The sequence below is a fragment of the Rhagoletis zephyria genome, unplaced genomic scaffold, assembly GCF_001687245.7.
Source record: "Rhagoletis zephyria isolate East Lansing unplaced genomic scaffold, Rhagoletis_zephyria_1.1 Rzeph_scaffold_00298, whole genome shotgun sequence".
Taxonomy (NCBI): Eukaryota; Metazoa; Arthropoda; class Insecta; order Diptera; family Tephritidae; genus Rhagoletis; species Rhagoletis zephyria.
In genome coordinates, this window is record NW_016157382.1 from 118,757 (window position 1) to 139,595 (window position 20,839).

Consider the following 20,839-nt stretch of genomic DNA (forward strand, 5'->3'; position numbering starts at 1 on the left):
CATTTTAATAAGATTTTTAGAATCGTTTTGAGTATACAGTTTTTAGCCCCTTGAGTTTTAGTATACAAAAGTGTACAAAATTTGCACTCTGAATTAAATGGGCTACAAAACTGCATACTCAGAATGTTTCTAAGAAATCTGAGTAAAAAGCTCAACATTTTGATGAAACTTTGTCGAATTTTGTTAATTTTTGTACAACGTTTGAACCTTTGACTTACATGGTCTTTGTTAGCTAACAAGCTAACATTAAATAAATAAATAATAATAATCGAAAGGGGAATAACCAAATAATGCTTAAATGTATTATTTTTCATAATTTCAGTAAGTTCAATTTAGAATCGTTTCATGAAAAAACAAAACTTAACAAATAATTATAAAAACCTTAAAAAAAATTTTACAATAGTGATAGACTGCAACATAGCGAGAGTAACAGTTTTTCAGAATAAAACATAACCAAGGTCATAGAAAATAAGGATGCTGGCTATGTTTATGGCTCCCTTATATTCTAAGTTCTTTGTGATAACGAAAGTGCTCCCACGTTTGTACGAAAAATGGTCTATGGGCCAGGGTTCAGGAAGACTCCTATTAAACTAATAAATAAAACTCGGTAAATCGGGATTTACGCGGTACAAAAAGGCCCGTCGAGATGGAAGGGGAAAGGGGGGAATCCCTCGGGTCCGGGATATCAGTAGTTACTGATTTATCAACTATCGGCTAAATTACCTTTATGGGATGTGGGCGGGGTTTTTGTCCAATTTTAAAAATTCGCAGCCGTTTGGTATGTTTTACCGAGGCCATAAACTGTGCCAAATTTGGGAGAAATTTGTGGAGCGGTTACCGAGATATACACGTTTAATCATAAGTAAGCGGGATTATGCCAATTTTCCATTCTTATTTTCTGCCAAAAGATCAATGTAAATGAATAAGTTGCAGTATTACTAAAACATCGCAGTTTTCGTATACCCGCCAAGTACCGTTATACGGGAAGTAGGCGGGGTTATTGTCTGATTTGGCCTATTTTGAATACCATCCGCCCTTAGCTCAAAAGAAATACTGTTACCAAGTTTCGTTAAGATATCTCAATTTTTACTCGAGTTGTCTTGTGCACAGCCGGACAGACGGGCGGACGGCCAGACAGTCACCGCTTAATTTCTCTTTCCATTCTGAGCATTTGTGTATACATTTGTCTATATCTATCTTGATTCCTTTAGGCTGGTACAAACAACCGTTATGTGAAGAAAGTTATAATACCCTTGTACACAAGTGCGCTCGGGTATAAAAAAAGAATTTTTTTCGGAATCACAGTCCGGCGGGGGTTTTACGTACATGTATAGATAGATACAAACATATGGTTGTAAACGCAAAATTAACCCTTTCAGCCAGAAAGTGGATATACGAGCGGGAGAAGACAAATTTAATTAAATTAGCTACTTAGTCAGTTGGCTCGTTAGCAGAAGTCAATCACATGGTATTTGTATGTGTCAACAAAAAACGCTCAGAATTTAACTGACCTTATATGCTGCTGTATGTCGACATTCATACATTCTCTTCAGAATCCAGCATAATGAATTGACGAAATTTTTGTAATCTTGCTCTGTCATTTCTTTTCATCTCGTTTAGTATTTGAAGGTATTGAGTCGTGGTATTTCATTGTTACTATTGCCCGTCATTTGAACTTTCTACTTGTCATTTTAACTCCATAGTATATCGTTAACTTCATATACATAAATGGGGAGATTGTTTTTATTAATGTATACATTAATGTGTACATAAATATGTGGCATGTACATATGTAAATATTATGTATATTGCTGTATGCATACATGTGTGTGAACAAGTATGAACGAAAGTTTGTGTTTACCTCAAAAAGGTGCGCAGTTTGGTATGTTATTTGGGGAAAACACTAGAGAATGCTATAATTGAAAATACAAATTTTAATTCAGCATGTCTTTTAAAATTTTGCTGTATTCTTGTATCGGAATTTGTGTTGCGGGGACTCCTGCTGATAATTATGTATGTATGTATGCTTGTTGGATATTGGTCACGATCAGCTACACAAGTTACTCCTGATATGCATAACACTCATATGTACGGTAGTATTTACCTATATACTTATGTATGTTAAAATTCTTCCAGCGAAAAGCGCAGATTTTAAAGTGCTGCGTGCACCTACGCAAATATGTATGTATGTATGTATGTATATATATTTTTTTTTGTATGTATGTAAGCATTTGCTTGCACTGGTATAAAAAACCAGGAAATATGTAGTTATTGCGGTTAGAGAATTGGTAAATTTAACAAATAAAATTAATAGTCCCAATCGGAGGTATGCACAATATCAATTTGAATAGGAATATTTGTACATACATAAGTATATATATACATATACCCACTGGGAAAATAGGTAAGCACCTCACGAGGTAAGCCATGTTTTCTTTCAATTTTTAGTACCCAAATTGTAATCATTGCCAATGCCATCGACTAGTAAAGCACAAAATGAACACCTCCGACGACACATTACGTTGTCAATTGCAAAATAACGTGCAGCCGAAGTTATTTCCAAGCGACTGCTCTGCATTATTCGTAACTTACTTTGTAAAGCGGCTCAGAGGTACATATGTCTGATACCAAATGTACATTCTTAATACCTCTTATATAAGGCGGCTACGTCATTGTTAAAGTAATGGAGATTCGGCAGGCAAGTGGTAAGGACCGCCGGGTGAAGGGAAATATCTTACCAGCAGCTTACACTTTACCCGGCGGTCCTTACCACTTCACTGACGAATACCCCTTACTTTAACAAAGACGTGGCCGCCTTATGTATGTAAGTAGGAATTCAGAGTGTACATTTGGTATCAGATATACTTCTGATACGCTTTACAAAGTAAGTTACGTGTAATGCAGAGCAGTCGCTCGGAGTAGTTCGGCGCTTGGAAATAACTTCGGCTGCACGTTATTTTGCAACTGACAACGTAATGTGTCGTCGGAGGTGTTCATTTTGTGCTTTTCTAGTAGATGGCATTGGCAATGATTACAATTTGGGTACTAAAAATTGAAAGAAAACATGGCTTACCTCGTGAGGTGCTTACCTATTTTCCCAGTGGGTATATGTATATATATACTTATGTATGTACAAATATTCCTATTCAAATTGATATTGTGCATACCTCCGATTGGGACTATTAATTTTATTTGTTAAATTTACCAATTCTCTAACCGCAATAACTACATATTTCCTGGTTTTTTATACCAGTGCAAGCAAATGCTTACATACATACTAAAAACTGAAAGAAAACATAGCTTACCTCGTAAGGTGCTTACCTTTTTCCCAGTGGGTATATTTAGAGCTGTACATGTGTTTCGTTGATATTTACATTAATAAAATTCGGTAGCCTATATTGGCGTGAAATGCAAACACGCCGTATTTGACTTTCTTAAGTTTTACTCTCGAAAAAACGTCACAGGCATTAATGGGTAGGCTTACATGTGTATGTGTGTATGTACATATTTATATAGCAAACAACGTTCGACGGTTAGACGAGAAATATTATCAGAAAAACCCTTTTTAGCTGGTCGTTCTATCAGCCGGATGCTTGCGTAGGTGTTGACAAGTTTGTAAAATGTCGAAGGAGTTATCGAAACATCTTATTTGTAATCTCAAGTAAACATATGGAAAATTTATACAAATCATGTGAGAGTAAGTACATACTTACGTATTTACATATCTACCTACATACAGTGCCGGACAAAACTAAAGCACGAGATTTTCCATGCCGTACAAAAAGAAGAAGTATATATTACTGCATATACGGTAATATTGTTTGCAACTTAAATATGTTTATTTATGTATTTATTTTTAAGTATTTTCTATTAAAATGCCGTTCGTTCTCTAACAAAACCCATATAAACCCAAGTTTAAAAGTTTGTACAAATCTTCAAAAATTTTCACCTAAATTTCAAGCTTTTTTCTGAGAAGTATTCGATTTTTTTTGGTATAAAGTTCAATTTTAGTCTAATAATTTGCAAGTTTCAAGTGGCTAAAAATTACCGTAGATTTTTTTAAATTTATTTTGTCGTATTTGCTTCCATATAACGAATGAACACAATTTATTTGTATGTATATGGGAGAAAACCGCAACACCTTCGGGTTTAGTGCAAGTTTCAAGAAGCCCGTTGATTTTTGACAATTTTTTTCGCTGACCGCTATACCCTAAAAGCAATCTTCAATGTATATTCTCTTAATCGAATTGCTCGGGCGGCCGTTATTACAGCAGTAAGACTCATAGAAGCGAGTTCATGGATCAAGGGAATCTCAGGGCATTCAGATATCCTAGGCACGGGTGTATCAACAAGAAGTGTTTGCCATCCGGGAGGCAGCGCGGAATCTTGGTCAGACAATCATAGTCAAGAACAGTCAGACTCAAGAACAGTACCTAATGTACCTTTAGGTCAGCAAACGTCGGAAAAAGGTACAGTGGTACCTACTTATTCATCCCTGGTTGGTAGACGAAGTCATAGAACGAAGTCGTGAAGCGGTCGAAGTAAAGGCCGGTCCACATAGAACTTTGGCGTTGGCGTTGATTAACAGCTGACTATGAATACACACAATTATATGGACATGTCCACATATCAACGGCAACGCCAACGCCAAAGTTAACGCACACAAAAAGATGGGAATCTCTCAATCTCTCTCGCGCGTTGTCAATCAGCTGTTGCAAATAAATAAAATTATGTGAAATATTTTTAGTTTTTAATCAAATGTAGGTATGAAATATCATTTTTCATGGAATTATTGATATGAAATATGAATTTATCTGTCGTTAGTATGTAAATCTAGTGCTCAAAGCATTCGCTGCCAAGCGTTCATTGTAGCAAGCATACTTTTAACGTGCGTTCTGTCAAACTAACGCCAACGCTAAAGCCAACGCGAAAGTTCTATGTGGACCGGCCTTAAGTCGTCGTCGGGCGAAGTTCATCCCAGTCGTCGTCGTTGTGTCATCACCAAGTATCTCCTTTCACTTTACTTAAAATAAACTAAAATATTTTCATTTAAAATATAGGCTTACAAAACGCTAATCCACATCCATTGTATTGATATTAGAAATTGAATGAACTCTCTTATTATTATCATCAAATACATTTTACAGACATATACACACCCAACGAGACCAGTGCTATTGGAGTGCTCCATATTCAGCAGTACGCGCTCCCTTCCCAATTTCACACATCTTTGTATTTTAACATTGTGTGTCATTAGAAAGAAGCGCTCCCTTGCTGCCTCAAGAAGCCCTTGGTGAGCGCTTCAACTAAGTGCTCCGTTAGTGCTCTTTTAAAGCTTTAAAAAAATGCTACATGCAAAATTTAATTTTTCATATTACATTATTCTTTTAACAAAATAATGGAGTTTTGTGAACGATTTGATATTTTTATTAAGTTAGTGTACTTAAACTTAGTTTTTTTATTCTGTTTGGTATACATATGTACATATATACAAATGAACTCTCCTACATACAATTTTTGTTGTCGGAAATAAGAAAACATGTAGCCCTCGGCAACATATTTATTGCCGGTAATATCGCTATCGTATCGATTTCTTTTTACCAGTCGCTCTAAAACAGAGGTACCCAAACCGTTTTCTCGTAGACCACTTTTAAAATTTTACTGCTTTTGGTGAACCCCCTGCTGCTACATTTCTACCATATTTCCAAAACTCGTCAAAAAATTTAAAGTTTAGATCGAACGATGGAAATTTGAGCCGCGGATGAGTTCCAATCCTCAATTCGGAGCGGTTAAAATGCAATGAAAAATAGTACATGTTTACATGTTCTTTTTATTAAAATAATATCGCACGTTTAATAACAAAGAGATGCTGTTCAAAATTTTCTTTTTGGAGATTTCATCGTACAATGAATAAGCTTGATAAGCTTGGCCTTGTATCTGTCTTTTGGTATACCAACTCTATGAATTGATGAAACTTTGGTTGCGTTTTCTCACAAAATTGAAATTTTGACATAATCCTATATATTATTAGGAGCGTAATATGATTACCGACTTGATAGAATTAAAGAGTTGACTTTAGTTATATAGCTCCAAGGAAATGGTATAAAATTGTTAAGGCTGGTATGCAGCTCTCAAGAAAACGGTCAAGAAAAAAGTGCCATTATTTCATGTGTGTGTGTGTGTCCAAGGAAGAAAATGTCTTAGCCATTTCTTGTACGTCATTTTATATGCAGTTTTTGCTTTTCTTGAGAGCTGCATACTGGCCTTTATCAGGTGAAATGGACTGCGATTTTATCAGGTAAATACATGTCCACTATTTCAGTATTTATTATAATTCACCATAATTATGTTTTTTCGCAAAAATACAGTGACAAGCGTAGCCGGAGTTGCGCCGATTAGGGTTATTTTTCTATTTATCCTTCTTCTGACACCAATTTTATACCATTTTCTTGGAGTTAAGTAAGTAAAGATTCCCCAAATTATAATTAAACATAATAACGTGACGTAACTTCAACAATTCAAATCAAAATAATAATATAAATATCGAATATGCACATTTTTACAAAGAACAGTCGCTGACCTTCTCAAAACAGACTTCGCAAAGCAATTAAAACACGCTCTCGCTCTGAAAAGTTATATTTTTTAAGAGCACTCACATACTTGGCTTACTCACGAACTTACATGAGAAGTATTTGTAAAAGAGTTTATTCGTACGGATAGCCTCACTTTTATTTTCATCGCTCCGAGTTGTAAAGTGATAGAAAAGATATTTACCATTCCAATTTTTAAATCACAAAACCAGAAACAATAAAACCGAAGTTTTTTAAGCTAAACTTTTAATTCAGAAACTAACAAGAGAAAAAAGCAAATCTAGAAAAACAACTAAGCAAGGGGCGCATCAAATTTACAGCATAAATAAAATTATTGCTCAATGAGCGCTCCCTGCTGCTTTACTGAGTTTATCAACGATTAAAACCATAATAAAAACATTACAAGGTAAAACCATTGAGCGACAGTCTGGCGTTTGCCAGCAATATAATTTTAAAATTCAAAACACAAACTCACACAAATTCTCATTTTCAATCTCAAACAACAATAGTTGTGAACAATTTCATTTTTAACCGCCTTCAAAAGGGGGTTATCAATTCGCCGAAATATTTTTTATTTTATTTTTTTTTATGTAACCGCATAACTGTGGACCAGATGAACCGATTTCTACAATTCTTTTTTTTTTAAAGAAAGGTGGTATCTCTGAGGTGGTTTCTTACTAATCTGGTTTAAGAAATTAACGTAATCTTAAATTTGTATAAGATAATTTAAGTCGGTTTTGTTTATTCTTAAAATATGCTTGGTTTTTTCAATTTTATATGATTTTAAAATGCTTGCAAACGTCTGAAAAAAATCATGGCCGACGAATTGAGAGAATGATTTTACCTTGTAATTTTTGTATCACGATCAGTGTTGCCACAAAGATTTTAAATTTTTTACCAATACTCTAAAAAAAATTACCAAACTCAGAAAAAAATTACCAAATTTTTTTGGACATAATAGTCGGAAAACACGGGCACGGGTGTTTGGTTGCTACCCAGAGGATACGTGGATATAAATATCCGGACGCTATGAGCTGCGATTTGAACCGTACGCACAAGAATCGCATCTGGCCACTCCCAGGTGAATGGCAGTCAAAAGTTTTCCACTTCTGCGCACGGAACCATCGTCCAATAAAGTAATTACATTACTTAAAACATGAAACCAGCAAATGTATCGATAAACGATAGATTAAATTTATTTCTACAGTTTTATGAGTGGGTCACATTCCTATTTAGTTGCGAAATTGTAATTAGTGCTGTAAAGTTATTTTCTTGCACCATTGGTTCCAGCAGGTAAAAATGATCCAATAACCTGATTTGTGGGACTGTAGGGGTTGTGGTAGCCGCCATATTGAGAACACTTTTTGGTTTCTTCAAATAGCTTTGTATACTAAGCTCATACTAAAAGTTCTGTGTTGTCAAGGCAAATCGTAACGTGAAAGGGCCCTGGAAATTTTTGGCTCTCTCAAGGTGCAGACACATACATATGTATGTACATAAGCAAATTTTTTGTTTTGTGCAATTGTAAGAAGCTTTAAAGTTCTAAATAAGTTAGTATTAAAAACTTAAAAGACTTATGTTGAAAAAATTACCAAATAGGAAAAAAATTACCAAATTACCAAACTCGTTCTAAAAATAAGAAAACTACCGGTGTTGGTAAAAAATGACCAAAGCGGCAACGCTGATCATGATTAAAGCTACTGAGTGATGAAAGCTAGATGAGCAAAAGAAGCAAAACGCTCTTATATGAGGAGTAATATATTGAGTGGCATGGGAGCGTGAGGTAAATATTGAAGCGAAAAAATGGGTTATATTAAACATAAATTTAGTTGAAGTGCGCTCTTTCATTTTTAACTCACAAAAAAAGGCATCACAATTGATTGCCCTTGGATGAAGTTGTAGTGGGAGGAAGATTAAAATTGTACTCCTCAGTGAGGAATTTTTGCGAACTGGCTCACTACTCAAAAAAATTAAGGAAGCACAAAAAACATACATTGATAGTCAGCATTTTTGTTCTTTGTTTTATTTATTTTTCATGCCCTCTGAATGACTTGTTTTCTTATCGCTTTGTTATTACTACAGGCGATATTTGAACAATAATTACTTGGAACAGTCTTATTACCAGGGAACGGATTTTTAGTATCTAAAAACCTATAAAAAAGGCAAAATAAAATAACGAAATAGGCTGGAAAAGGCAAAATAAAATAGCGAAAAAGGCAGGTATTACAAAAAAACACAATAAGGCACTAAAAAAAGACAGAAAATACGAAGAACAATCAAAAAATACATTTATTTTAGAAATGTTTATATTACAAGTAAAAAGAGAAAAACTATGAACTAGTTTCATTATATGAAAAATTTGTACTTTGAATCTTTGACTATTTTATCCTTTCGAGTTTCTAACTCATAAAACTTTAATCTGTATAGTTGTAGTAACATTGAACCACAAGATGCATTTTGAAGTTTTCTGGCAGCATTTTCATTCGATTTTCGCGAAGAAAAGCCTGGAATGTACTAAATGTGCGCTCGACGTAAGTTGATACAAGTGGAGCCCAATTTAAATATGGAACGTTTGAAACGTTCATATTATCAGGAATAAGGGCGTTTCCCTCGCCCTTTACAGTTTTATCCACACCCCTTATTGTCTCCAAGCCTACGTTAGCTGAGAAAACGGCTTTGAATTTTTCCAACACCAATTTGGCAAGAGGTCCCTGCGCTTCTATAAGCCGCATGGGCATGTGTATATTTTTTAATCTTAAAAAAAAATTTTAAATGCTATAATCACTTTTTTAAAGGTAGAAAAGGCAAAAAAAGGCAAATATCTTAAAAAAGGCAACATCAAATGTGTATATATGGAATCAGGGCAAGCTAATTCGTGGACATTCTTAATCGAATATACTCTATCTCTTTAGCAGAAAAAAGGCAATTTCCATAAAATCCGTTCCTTGCTTATTACATATGTACATATTTCTAATATTTCATTTGTTTTTGAATATAAAATTAGAATTTAAAAACGAAATAAATTATTTCCCTGTCCGTGTTGACGACAAATTCATCACTTTAGGAACTTTTGATTACATATTCCTAAAATGACATGAAAAAAATAATGTTGCCGATTTCTCACCACGGTAATAAGTCGACGAGTCGCCAATTTCACTTTTCAAAATAAAATATTTTATGTATTTAACTACTCAAATTTATTTTTTCTCTGCTTTTGTGCTCACTTTCAGTCCCGTTGGGTACATACATTTACATATTGTCGTTGAAAGTACAAAACCGCGTATCAAGATAATGCAAAACCTGGTATGTGACGTTGCCAAGATTTTGCAGGTGAGAGTAAAGCTAGTCCAATTTCAAAATGGTTCTCTCTTTCATCAATAATTATCTTCTCTTCTTATGTCTAAGAATCGATATTTTAGTATCAATGGATAAGGGCTTGATGCCAGGAGCTTCCGGTGAACACATATCTTTTTTGGCACAAAGTCAGTTGCAGAACGACGATACTCGGTTTTGTACTTTAAACGACGATATGCCTAACCACGTAACTGTCAATTTTGCCAAAAATTGGATTTGCTTACACAAGCGCTTGGCTCAATCCATTCGTCCTGAAATATACTAACCAGAAATGCGATTGTTTTATAAAAAGGGAACCATTTTGAAACACGAGTGTTTTTAGGTTAGGTTAGGTTGATGTGGCAGTCGGTTCAATTTACCAACTCACTTAGACCTTTTGAAGGTCCATTGTGGTACCACTGCAGAACACGGGAACCTCGGTGACTATTCTTCAGAGAACCAATTTGCGGCTCTTATAAAGCGTAGAATCGGTTTTATTCCTACGCGTGATAGTTCCGTAAGAGAGCTAAAGAAGGGCCTGCCTAAAAAGCTTGCTCTCCTCTTGGCCAAAGCTGGGCAGCTGCAGAAGAAGTGCTCTACGGTTTCTTCCTCTTCCTCATCTCTGCAACTTCTGCAATATTCGTGGGAGAAAATTCCTAGTCTTGAAGAGTGCCTGCCAAATAGCCAGTGACCGGTTACACAAGCCGTGACCTTCGCAATGTCCTCTCTTGAGAGGCACAGCAACTCTTTCGTCTTTTTCTTTTCTATTTGCGGCCAAAGCAGCCTGGTTGTTCTACATGTGCCCTCCTCTAGCCATGACCTGTTGGCCTCTTGGATCATGCTATTTCGAAGTTCTAATTTGCAGGTTGCCATGGGTATCTCAATAGTGCCCCTGTTTTCACATAGGGGTAGATTCGTACCTTTCCTGGCTAGCTCATCAGCCCTGCAGTTTCCTTCAATATCTCTGTGTCCCGGAACCCATATGAGGCTGACCTTGAACACGGTGCTAATATCGTTTAGAGCTGCGAGGCATTCCTGCGCAACCTTCGACCTCAGCATTACCATGTTCATTGATTTAATGGCCGCCTGGCTGTCCGAGAAAATATTAATCGTAGTCTTCGTTACGGCATGTGTACTAAGGTACACAGCCACCTCTTTTATGGCTAAAACTTCTGCCTGATAGACACTGCAGTGGTCCGGAATTCGGACGGATAGTTCCAGTCCTAGTTCCTTAGAGAAAACTCCGTAGCCAACCCTATTGTCTAGCTTGGATCCATCTGTGTAAAAATTCAATTCCCCCCGTCTCCATGGTCTTGGCGTTTGCCATTCTCCTCTTGACGGGATGCTCGTCTTAAAGAGCCTATTGAAGATTGGTTTGGGAGCGGAGTAGTCAACTTCTTGGTTGTAACTACCCAGAGTGTGAAGTATGGAAGCGTGACCAAACCGCCGATCCTTCCATAGCACCATACTTCTTAGTTTGAGCGCTGAATCGGCGGCCGCGTATTTTCCCACCAGGTTTATTGCGGGTAAATTGGTAATCACCTCCAACGCCTTATTTGGGGTGGTCCTTAAGGCACCCGAAATGCATAGAAACGCTGTTCTTTGGACCTTACTCAATAGTTTTAGGTGTGTGTGTTACGAGTGTTTTTACTCTCTACAAAATAAGTTATGCAACCTCACATACGCGGTTTTGTAATATCTTGATACGCGGTTTTGCATTTTGTTGATACGCGGTTTTGAGCTTTAAACGACGATATGTATGTATTTAGCCGAATTATTTTCTGTAGTCTTTACAAATGTATCGCTCATTTACTTCAATAGCGGCATAACTCGAAAAAGCAAAACTCGAGAAAAGCGGTTTTATAGTTTTGAATTTACATACATATACGCCCATAATATCATTCTTGTCTTGATACGCTGTTTTGCATTTTGTTGATACGCGCCTTTGTACTTAAAACGACGATATGTATGTACAAACATACACACCATACATACATATGAACCTACTTTAAACATACCGGTTATCAACTAATAACAATATTACAAAATTTATAGTTAAATCAACAGCAATTACTGTAAGCTTGTAACAGTAATTAACAAGAGTTCCGATATTATCAGGTTACAACAAACGAACTCGGGAACTGAAGTGGGCGGGTACGAATTTTTCAGCTTGTAATCAATATTTACTTTCCGACTGTCACTGTCAGTTTTTATGGTGCCATGGCGCTTAAATGTCACTTCTCTCGTTGTTTTTCACACCACTCCCACCCAATTCATAAGCCAGTCGGGACGGTGGCAGTAGCATTGCCATACGTTTGTCGGGAAAGGCATTTGATTGTAGCATACATATGTATGTATGCTTTTATACTTGTCCGAACCACTGTTAACTGCCTTTCTTTACCGCACCTTTCGGCAATGCACCGTACTGCTGTCAGTTTGTCTGTGGCTCCGTTGAAGTGGAAGCGATCCCTGATAATTCTCTATAAACTCGGGTAAACAGTGCATGCACATACGCCGTATATATTGATGGCGCCTGACGCCAACTCCAGTGCCGCCAACAGGCCGCGTCGGTTTTGACAAGAAGCGATTGCGGGTATGTGAGTAGTTGTGTCATTGTGCCACGCAGCTGATAACTGCAAGGCGGACGATGTAGTCGGTGTCAGCCAGCTAACTACAACTGGAAGCGCAAACAGATTAGTAAGCCGCTCAACGGCTTCCATTTGGGAAGTACCTGAGCAAACGTCGATGTAATGGGTTGAGGCTTCCATGGCACTACTTCCATACATATAAACAAATAGATGCAGTCACTACGGTGCTCTGGTGCTTTTTGGATTTGCTAGAAGTGCAATCTAGCCTAATGCATCGGTATTTACAACTTTTCCCAGCTCTCACCGCCGTCATGTTGTCACAATATTAATAACAGCTACTGTATGCAGATATCGGTGTCCAGAATGTATGTTTACTACATTAGTTTGTATACATACATACGTTTGTACGTATGCATATATATTTAGATATTCAGGGTTTTCATCTAAACGTCTAAAACCGTCGAAAAATTTACATTGCTGCCAAGTTATTCCTTTTTAATACCCTAGTCGAGTGGAAATTATAGGCAATGAAGCGAAATTTTCGATACGGTTCGACCCTCGAAAAAACGACTTGCATTCGACCCGACTCTCGCAATGAGGCTGATTGTAAATAAGATTCGAGAATTTAATTTATCAAAATTTTTAAAAAATATTTGATTTCTACTTGATCTCGACAATTATGGTCTGATTATGGTAACTTAATGTAACTTGCAGGCTCTCACTTAAAAATTCTCTTAAATGGATGTTGCTTATAATTAAACGGCCGAAACTTAACGTAACTTAATGCCACGCCGAATCTGTTTCATTTTGATTTTCTGAGTTACGTTAAGCTAAGTTGGCATAACCAGGCTTTTAGTTTTATGTGTTGCGTTCATGTAACACTATATGCAGACTCTTAAATTTACCTTTTTTATAAGTTGAAATGTTTAGACGTATACCCCTATTGTTATAGTTTGTTTGTATAACTCAAGTGATTGTTGTTGATTATTGATATTTCTTCACGAAGGGATCATAAATTCTTCATTCATTTAGTGTTTTAAATCACTTGACAGTTTTCATATTTATGGTTCCCTAATCGTTTGATTTACCATTTAGTCGGGTGATTGTGACGTTGGTGGAAAAAAAGGAAATGCTAAGTGAATTTTAGCTATGCTAAAGAGTAGAATTTTACTGCATACAGTAATAAATTTTTATTTATTGAATACGAAGTATTAAAATAAATAAATACATACTTACGTACTACATACATAAATACATATCGTCGTTTAAAGTGCAAAACCGCGTATCAACAAAATGCAAAACCGCGTATCAGCAAAATGCAAAACCGCATATGTGAACTTGTAAAACTTATTTTCTAAAGCGTAAAAACACTCATATATCAATATGGTTCTCTTTTTTATAAAGCAATCGCATTTCTGGCTATTTACAATATTTCAGGAAGAATGGATAAGGATTGAGCCAAGAGCTTGTGTGAGCAAATCCAATTTTTGGCAGCCAATGTCAGTTACGCGGTTTTGCAGAATGACGATACGCGGTTTTGTACTTTAAACGACGATATATGTAAAGAGTAGAATTTTACTGCATACAGTAATAAATTTTTATTTATTGCATACGAAGTATTAAAATAAATAAATACATACCTACGTACTACATACATAAATACATATCGTCGTTTAAAGTGCAAAACCGCGTATCAACAAAATGCAAAACCGCGTATCAGCAAAATGCAAAACCGCATATGTGAGGTTGCATAAATTATTTTCTAAAGCGTAAAAACACTCATATTTCAATATGGTTCTCTTTTTTATAAAGCAATCGCATTTCTGGCTAGGATATTTCAGGACGAATGGATAAGGATTGAGCCAAGAGCTTGTGTGAGCAAATCCAATTTTTGGCAGCCAATGTCAGTTACGCGGTTTTGCAGAATGACGATACGCGGTTTTGTACTTTAAACGACGATATATGTATGTATGTAGTATACTTATGTTGACATGCTTAAAATATACTCTCCAATCTCTAACACAATAACCAACCTAAACTTATCGGCTTTTAGATTTTGTACATTAGACCAAGTCGCGAAAAAGTTAGTAAGTGCCCACCCTTCAAGTGTGAAAGCCCTTTGTACTTGCAAGAGGCATTTCGCGAAATTTCGTCCTGTATAGATTGCGCGTGCCTGATTTTGACTCACGATTATGCATGCTCACGGCGACGATTTTGTAAATCACACACTCACGCTTTCTAAATTTTTTTCAGTCACGTTCATGTACGATCACGGAACCTTATTTTTTATCGCGCACATTGGATCCCGCATTTTCACAGAATATTTCTTCAATGAAGATTTAATCATATAATTCAAAACATGACTTATGATATAAGTTAAGTTACATAAATTTATGTATAAGAACGGACGTACAAAAAAAAATTTAACAAAAGGTGGGTGAATCCTGGTTTTTTTGGTTGTCGAAAAAGCGTCATCATCCAAAATCGTAAAACTTTTTTCTTGATTTGCGCTCTTGTCTGCCTATGTTATTTTCAAACACTACGCTATCAGTACCTATTAGAGGTACTGCGCCGCCGAGCCACGCCGCCGCCGCCGCCGATTTTTGTCATTCCTCACGCGCCGTCGCGTTCGGCGCCTAAGGGATTTTGTACAAAATTTTCATGATGTATGTACATTGAAATACATCGTTTCAAGGAACTAAATACTACTCGTTTAAAAACACAATTTTACGAAATGAAAATNTCGCGTTCGGCGCCTAAGGGATTTTGTACAAAATTTTCATGATGTATGTACATTGAAATACATCGTTTCAAGGAACTAAATACTACTCGTTTAAAAACACAATTTTACGAAATGAAAATTACTTTTTTAAAGGAGTTTTTTTTTGCATAATTTGGGCCACTGGAAAAGAATATGATCTCCTTTATTTTTCCAAAAAGAGCGTAACTCAGAAAAAACATAGGTAACATATTTTTCGATCGAAAGCGTTTATCACAGTTAAATTAGGGTCGAATACTCGTAATCTAACGATTTTTTCCGGAGTAGACAACTCTTTACAATAAAGTATTTTTTTAAAGTATTTATTTGAACAAAAGTGGTGGTACAAATAAGATAAGAATCTTTTTAAAGTACATCAACTTCATTTGGTATTTTATTACAGAGTAACATATTAAATTAAATTAAATTAAAATAAACTTAGCACTAACACAAAACATAAGTAAATCCTTAACTAATCATAAGCACAATTAAACATATACATAGGTAGAAGAAAATGAGTTCAGAGAGACAGATGAAAGGAAAGAAAGAATATTATTGCGATCACACTCATCGCAGTGACCCAAAATAGTTGTATATTAGCAATTTGTAGTTACCTCTATTTAACACAGACTTGACAGATTCTGGTATATTATTCCAAAGTCTCACAGCGTTGATGAAAAACAATCTCGACGAGCTAAGATAGGTGTATTTTGGGACAATTAGATCGTGAATACTACAGCAACAATAAGGTTATAACACATCAAAAACTTTAACGCCGATATCTCAGAAAGCAGTTTTAACCGAAGCAGCTTCTGTCCATCTAACTCATTCCATCTAACTCCTCAACTATTAGAGATAAAACAAAGACAAGTTGATTTTCCTGAGTATTTTTTTTTATATTTTAAACAGACTAAATGAAGAGCAAACACTTTTTTGCTAATTTTTACATTCGTAAGTTATTTTATTCTGGGGTCCCACATACGTATACAAGTACTAGGTGGCTGTGTGAAAATTCCGTTAGCATTCCTTAATGGTGGTCAAACCCCAAGAAGGTTTTGCTCCCTCGCATCGCAACGTTTTCTACAAAGGGTTAAAGTTCCCCCTTTTTGGTAAAAATTAGTATTATTTTTCATAACATTCGGTTCTCCTTAGAAAAATTTGGCGCTTAATATTTTAGTGGACATTTTAACCATCTATAAGCCATTTTTTTTTAACAGTTGGTCAAAAAGACCGGTTCTGGTTCGAGTTGAGGGGTTAAACTTTTGGAAAAAAGTAGACCAACCTTGTTTTCAATATGTAATCCGCAAAAAATCGTAAGAAATCCGTAATTTAACATAACGGTTGATAAGACTATTGCAAAAATTTATTGATAGCGACATAAATTATCCCAATAACTTAACTTTTAAAATTTTGTATTTCTTTAAATTGAAATGAGGACAAGTAAAAGGAAGATCGAAATTTCATATTATCATTTTGAAGTTATATCTGACGGAGTTCGAATATGGGACCACCTAGCAGAATATGAAAAGAAATATGAAATGTAATAAAGTAAATAAAAGTTAAAAAAAAAAATAAAATTAAAAAAAATATTTTGTTTTTCCTATTGATATTTTATGTCCAAAAGTAGTTAGTTACAAGTTAGTTACATCTAATGCAGAGGTAAACCACCCTCGACTATTTCGCGGCCATCGCCATGGAAATATAGTCAGCCTTCGTCAAAGAAAATATACAGATAATAAGTGACTTTTAGCGCCTTCCTAATCAACTTAACCCCAAAACCCACCCCATGTGTGCGCTAATGACTTAGGTATTTGGGAGTTGGTAAATACTATAGTAAAACAAGTTAAAAAGTCTAAGTTCGGACGGAGTCAGACATTAAATACCCGGCGCAAGTATTAAGTACAGTTTTTTCACCTTTCCGAAAACTACACCGCTACATGGTAGAAGGGTGGTTTTACACCTATTTCAAACATCTTCAATAGAACGTTCAGTTAGACATATTGAGATAAACTTATATAGTTATATGTGGGCGGTATTACGCCCATTTTCCAAAATTCTATAATAATGTTACTTCTTTTCGAAGAATTGTTGGTATTATCAATTTTGAATAAATTAGCGTCCTCAAACTTCTAAATATTTTTTTTAAGTAGAGTCCGACCGATTAATCGGCATCGGCATCGTTTTGGCCGATTCTTTTTACATTTTCCGCAATTTTAACAAATGTTCATCAAAATTTGAAACTGTTTAATCAGATTTCTTAGAATTTTTTTGAGTACGCAGTTTTTTAAATTTTAGTATAATAAAATGCCAGTTTGAAGCAGCTAAAGAGGTAAGTGCTGATTTTTGACAATTTTTGTTCACGCATTTTCTTCCAAACAAAGTACGTTCGAAAATTTTTTTGTATGGAGAAAATCCGCAACACCTTCCATAAAAAATAAAATAGAATAGAATTGAATGGGCCACAAAACTGCATACTCAGAATGTTTAAAGAAAAAGTTTGAAATTTTTACTAACATGGTTTTTGTTAGATAACGAGCTACACTTCCTAAAAAAATAATAAAGATTAAATAAACGAAAAGGAGATAGCCAAAGAATGCTAAAGTGTCATTACTGAAAGTATTGTTATACTTGAATTAATCGCTAAATTCCTAAATCAATCGGGTTCTTTTCAATGGATTGCATATTTTTACTAATATGAGCACAATTAAGAAATATGATTTCGAATGAACTATTTTTTTAACATTGAATAAGAAAAAGGCTATGGAACAAAGTATTGCAATGATATGTACGCATAGCGATGTACTACTTTTAATACTTACATACATAAATGAGTGAATAGATTCTTGAAAGATAATTTGTTTCGTAATGTTATTTTTTTATTTTTATCTTTTGTTATTATAAAAGTTTGTCAAAAACATTTGTTCTTGAACGAATTTATATTCAGGTAGTTTTTTTTATGGAATCGGCATCGGCCACAAATTGGGAATCGGTGGGACTTTAGTTTTAAGCATTTCTGAAATTTACCGTTACAGTGGCTCAATAAAGAACTCGGACACCCAAGTGATATGATTTCAAATCAAAACATATATATTAAAATGCAAATGTATTACATTTCTGTTTCATTTTTTTTTTTTCATTCTTCAAGCGTATTTTTCAAAACTACAAGAAACATAAAAAAGCTGCAACTCATTCGTATAAAGAAAATACAAACATAAACTCGGACATTTATATTATCTAGAGTTTGGCAAATATTATTTCAGAATGAAAAAATAAATTAATATTTAGTCGGCAAGCATTTATTTCTTCTGACAGCATTCAGTCTTCTTGGCATAGATTCGACCAGCTTCTTGCATGTTAAAGGGTCTATTTTCCACCACTCTTCCTTAATAGCATCTCATCAAAAAAGACCTAAATTTTTGTTTCTAATAACATGCTTTTTCAGTTGGTTTTCCAAATTAGCCCGCAGTTGTTCAATTACATTGATGTCTGGAGATTGTGGAGGTGTTTCAAGCACTTTAGGACAGTTGTACATAAGCCATAGACGGACATCAAGTGCCTTATTCTTGGGATCGTTGTCTTGATAGTACTGGAAGTTGTCTTTAATTCCCAACTTTTCAGCGCTTTGAACCAAATTTTCTTTCATAATCGTTAGGTATTGTTTGTGGTCCATATTGCCGTTAATGAAGCACAAATTTCCAGTAACAACAGCGGACATACAACCCCATACCATTACCGAGCCGCCCTCGCGCTTAACTGTCGGACGCAAGTTTTTTTCCAGCAACTCTTCATTAGGTCTTCTGTACACATATGATTGTCCATCGGACGTAAATATGTTGAACTTGCTTTCATCTGAAAATAAAACGGTCTTCCAGAACTCGAAATCCTTATCCCCACGACGATTTGCAAATTTTATTCTCTTGTGTCGGTTAACCTCGTTGATGAAAGGTTTCTTCCGTGCAACTCTTCCATTATACTTTCGCAAACACTATTCGTATACTTTCGGGGTTGCAGTTGATATTAAGGTGTTAGGCGACTTCTGTTGAGAGCTTAGGAGCTCTCAAATTTGAATTTTTCTTAATTTGTTGCTCTATCCACCGTTCATCTGCATCCGAAAACAGTTTTGGTCGTCCCGATTTCTTCTTATTTTCCACGGATTTTGTTTCTTTAAAACGTTTTATCACGTGGTGTACAGTCGAACGGGGTTTATCCACTATTTCTGCGATTTCCGGAACGGTTTTACCCTTTTCATGATGGCTAATAATTAGTTGTCTTACTTCAATTGAGCTTTGTCCACACTGTCTACCCATGTTTATATTTTGGACTTTTATTCAATAAAATACGCATGAAATATTATTTTAAGCTATAACGTTTGGTACTTTATTTGCACTTTTTTACCAAGAGCAAATGAATTGTGGGATTCCCGTTTTTAAAATACCAAACAACTGCAATATTGCCAGATGTCCGACTTCTTTTTTGACACCAATATTGTGCATGCTGCGTGCTAATTTTTTTATATGAATATATAATGGATTTGTAAATTATCATTGTTACTTTCAATATCATATTTGAATACCCAATAGAAAAATAAGAAATAAAAATATTTTACATGCATTGCTTATGAATATTTTGACTTGAAGTTGCATGTTATGTATGGCCGAGTTCTTTATTGAGCCACTGTATATGCAAAGTGGGCGTAATTTTAGTCCGATTTGTATGTGGCAAGCACAATGCAATGGGGTATAGTCGTTGCGCTGGGTATGTAGTTACAGTTGCATAATAATAATAATAGATTGGCGCTTACACATATGTTAGTGTTTGGCCAAGCTTCTCCTCCGATTTGTGGCATGCGCCTTGATGTTGTCACACAAAGCGGAGGGACCTACAGTTTTACGCCGACTCCGAACGGCGATTGTATTTTTATGAGAAGCTGTTTTTCATGGCAGAAATACACTCGGAGGTTTGCCATTGCCTGCCGAGGGACGACCGCTGTTAAGAAAAAACCTTTTTTTCTATTTTTTTGCGATGTTGCTTTGACCAGGGTTTGAACCCAGGCATTGTGGAGTGGAAGCGCACACCACAGCGGCCGACAGTTACAGCGGTTACAGTTGCATGGCTATACTTAATCCCGACTCTTGCGTCCTCGTTCGCGCACTCTGGGCTACGTGAGCAACCCATGTGCGAGATGCGGTAGCCAATCCGAGTGGAGCCTTGGGTCACGGCAGAAAGAGAGGGAGCTTCGGTGGGGCCACTCCGACTTATTCGGTTTAAGGGCTCACTGAAATCTGCAGCGTCTGTTCACCAGTAGGTGCGGCTGCAAGCGGGTGTCTGCTTGGAGCAAGCGGCTCGCTATATAAACGTGTATTTGGTTGCGAAACCACCCCCGTCCCAGCAATGGGTTGTGCGCTGGGCTTGGGACCCGCCACGTAAAAACCACTTCCAGTGAAGAAGCAAGGCAAAGCCTCGGATGAGACCCCCCCTTATGATGACGACCACGGCAAATGTTTAAAGGACTACGATTTGAGGGCATGCACCTGGAATGTCCGGACCCTTAATGGGGAAGGTGCCTCTGC

General features: G+C 36.0%; 1 long non-coding RNA gene across 1 annotated transcript; it reads left to right on the top strand.

Annotated features, from left to right (window-relative positions):
- The first annotated feature begins 732 nt into the window (after positions 1–732).
- LOC108358816 (uncharacterized) lies at positions 733–16,402 on the top strand. The gene is made up of 3 exons (XR_001846834.1): positions 733–833; positions 11,550–11,553; positions 16,390–16,402. It is a non-coding gene; the product is annotated as an uncharacterized LOC108358816 (long non-coding RNA).
- Positions 16,403–20,839: the final 4,437 nt, after the last annotated feature.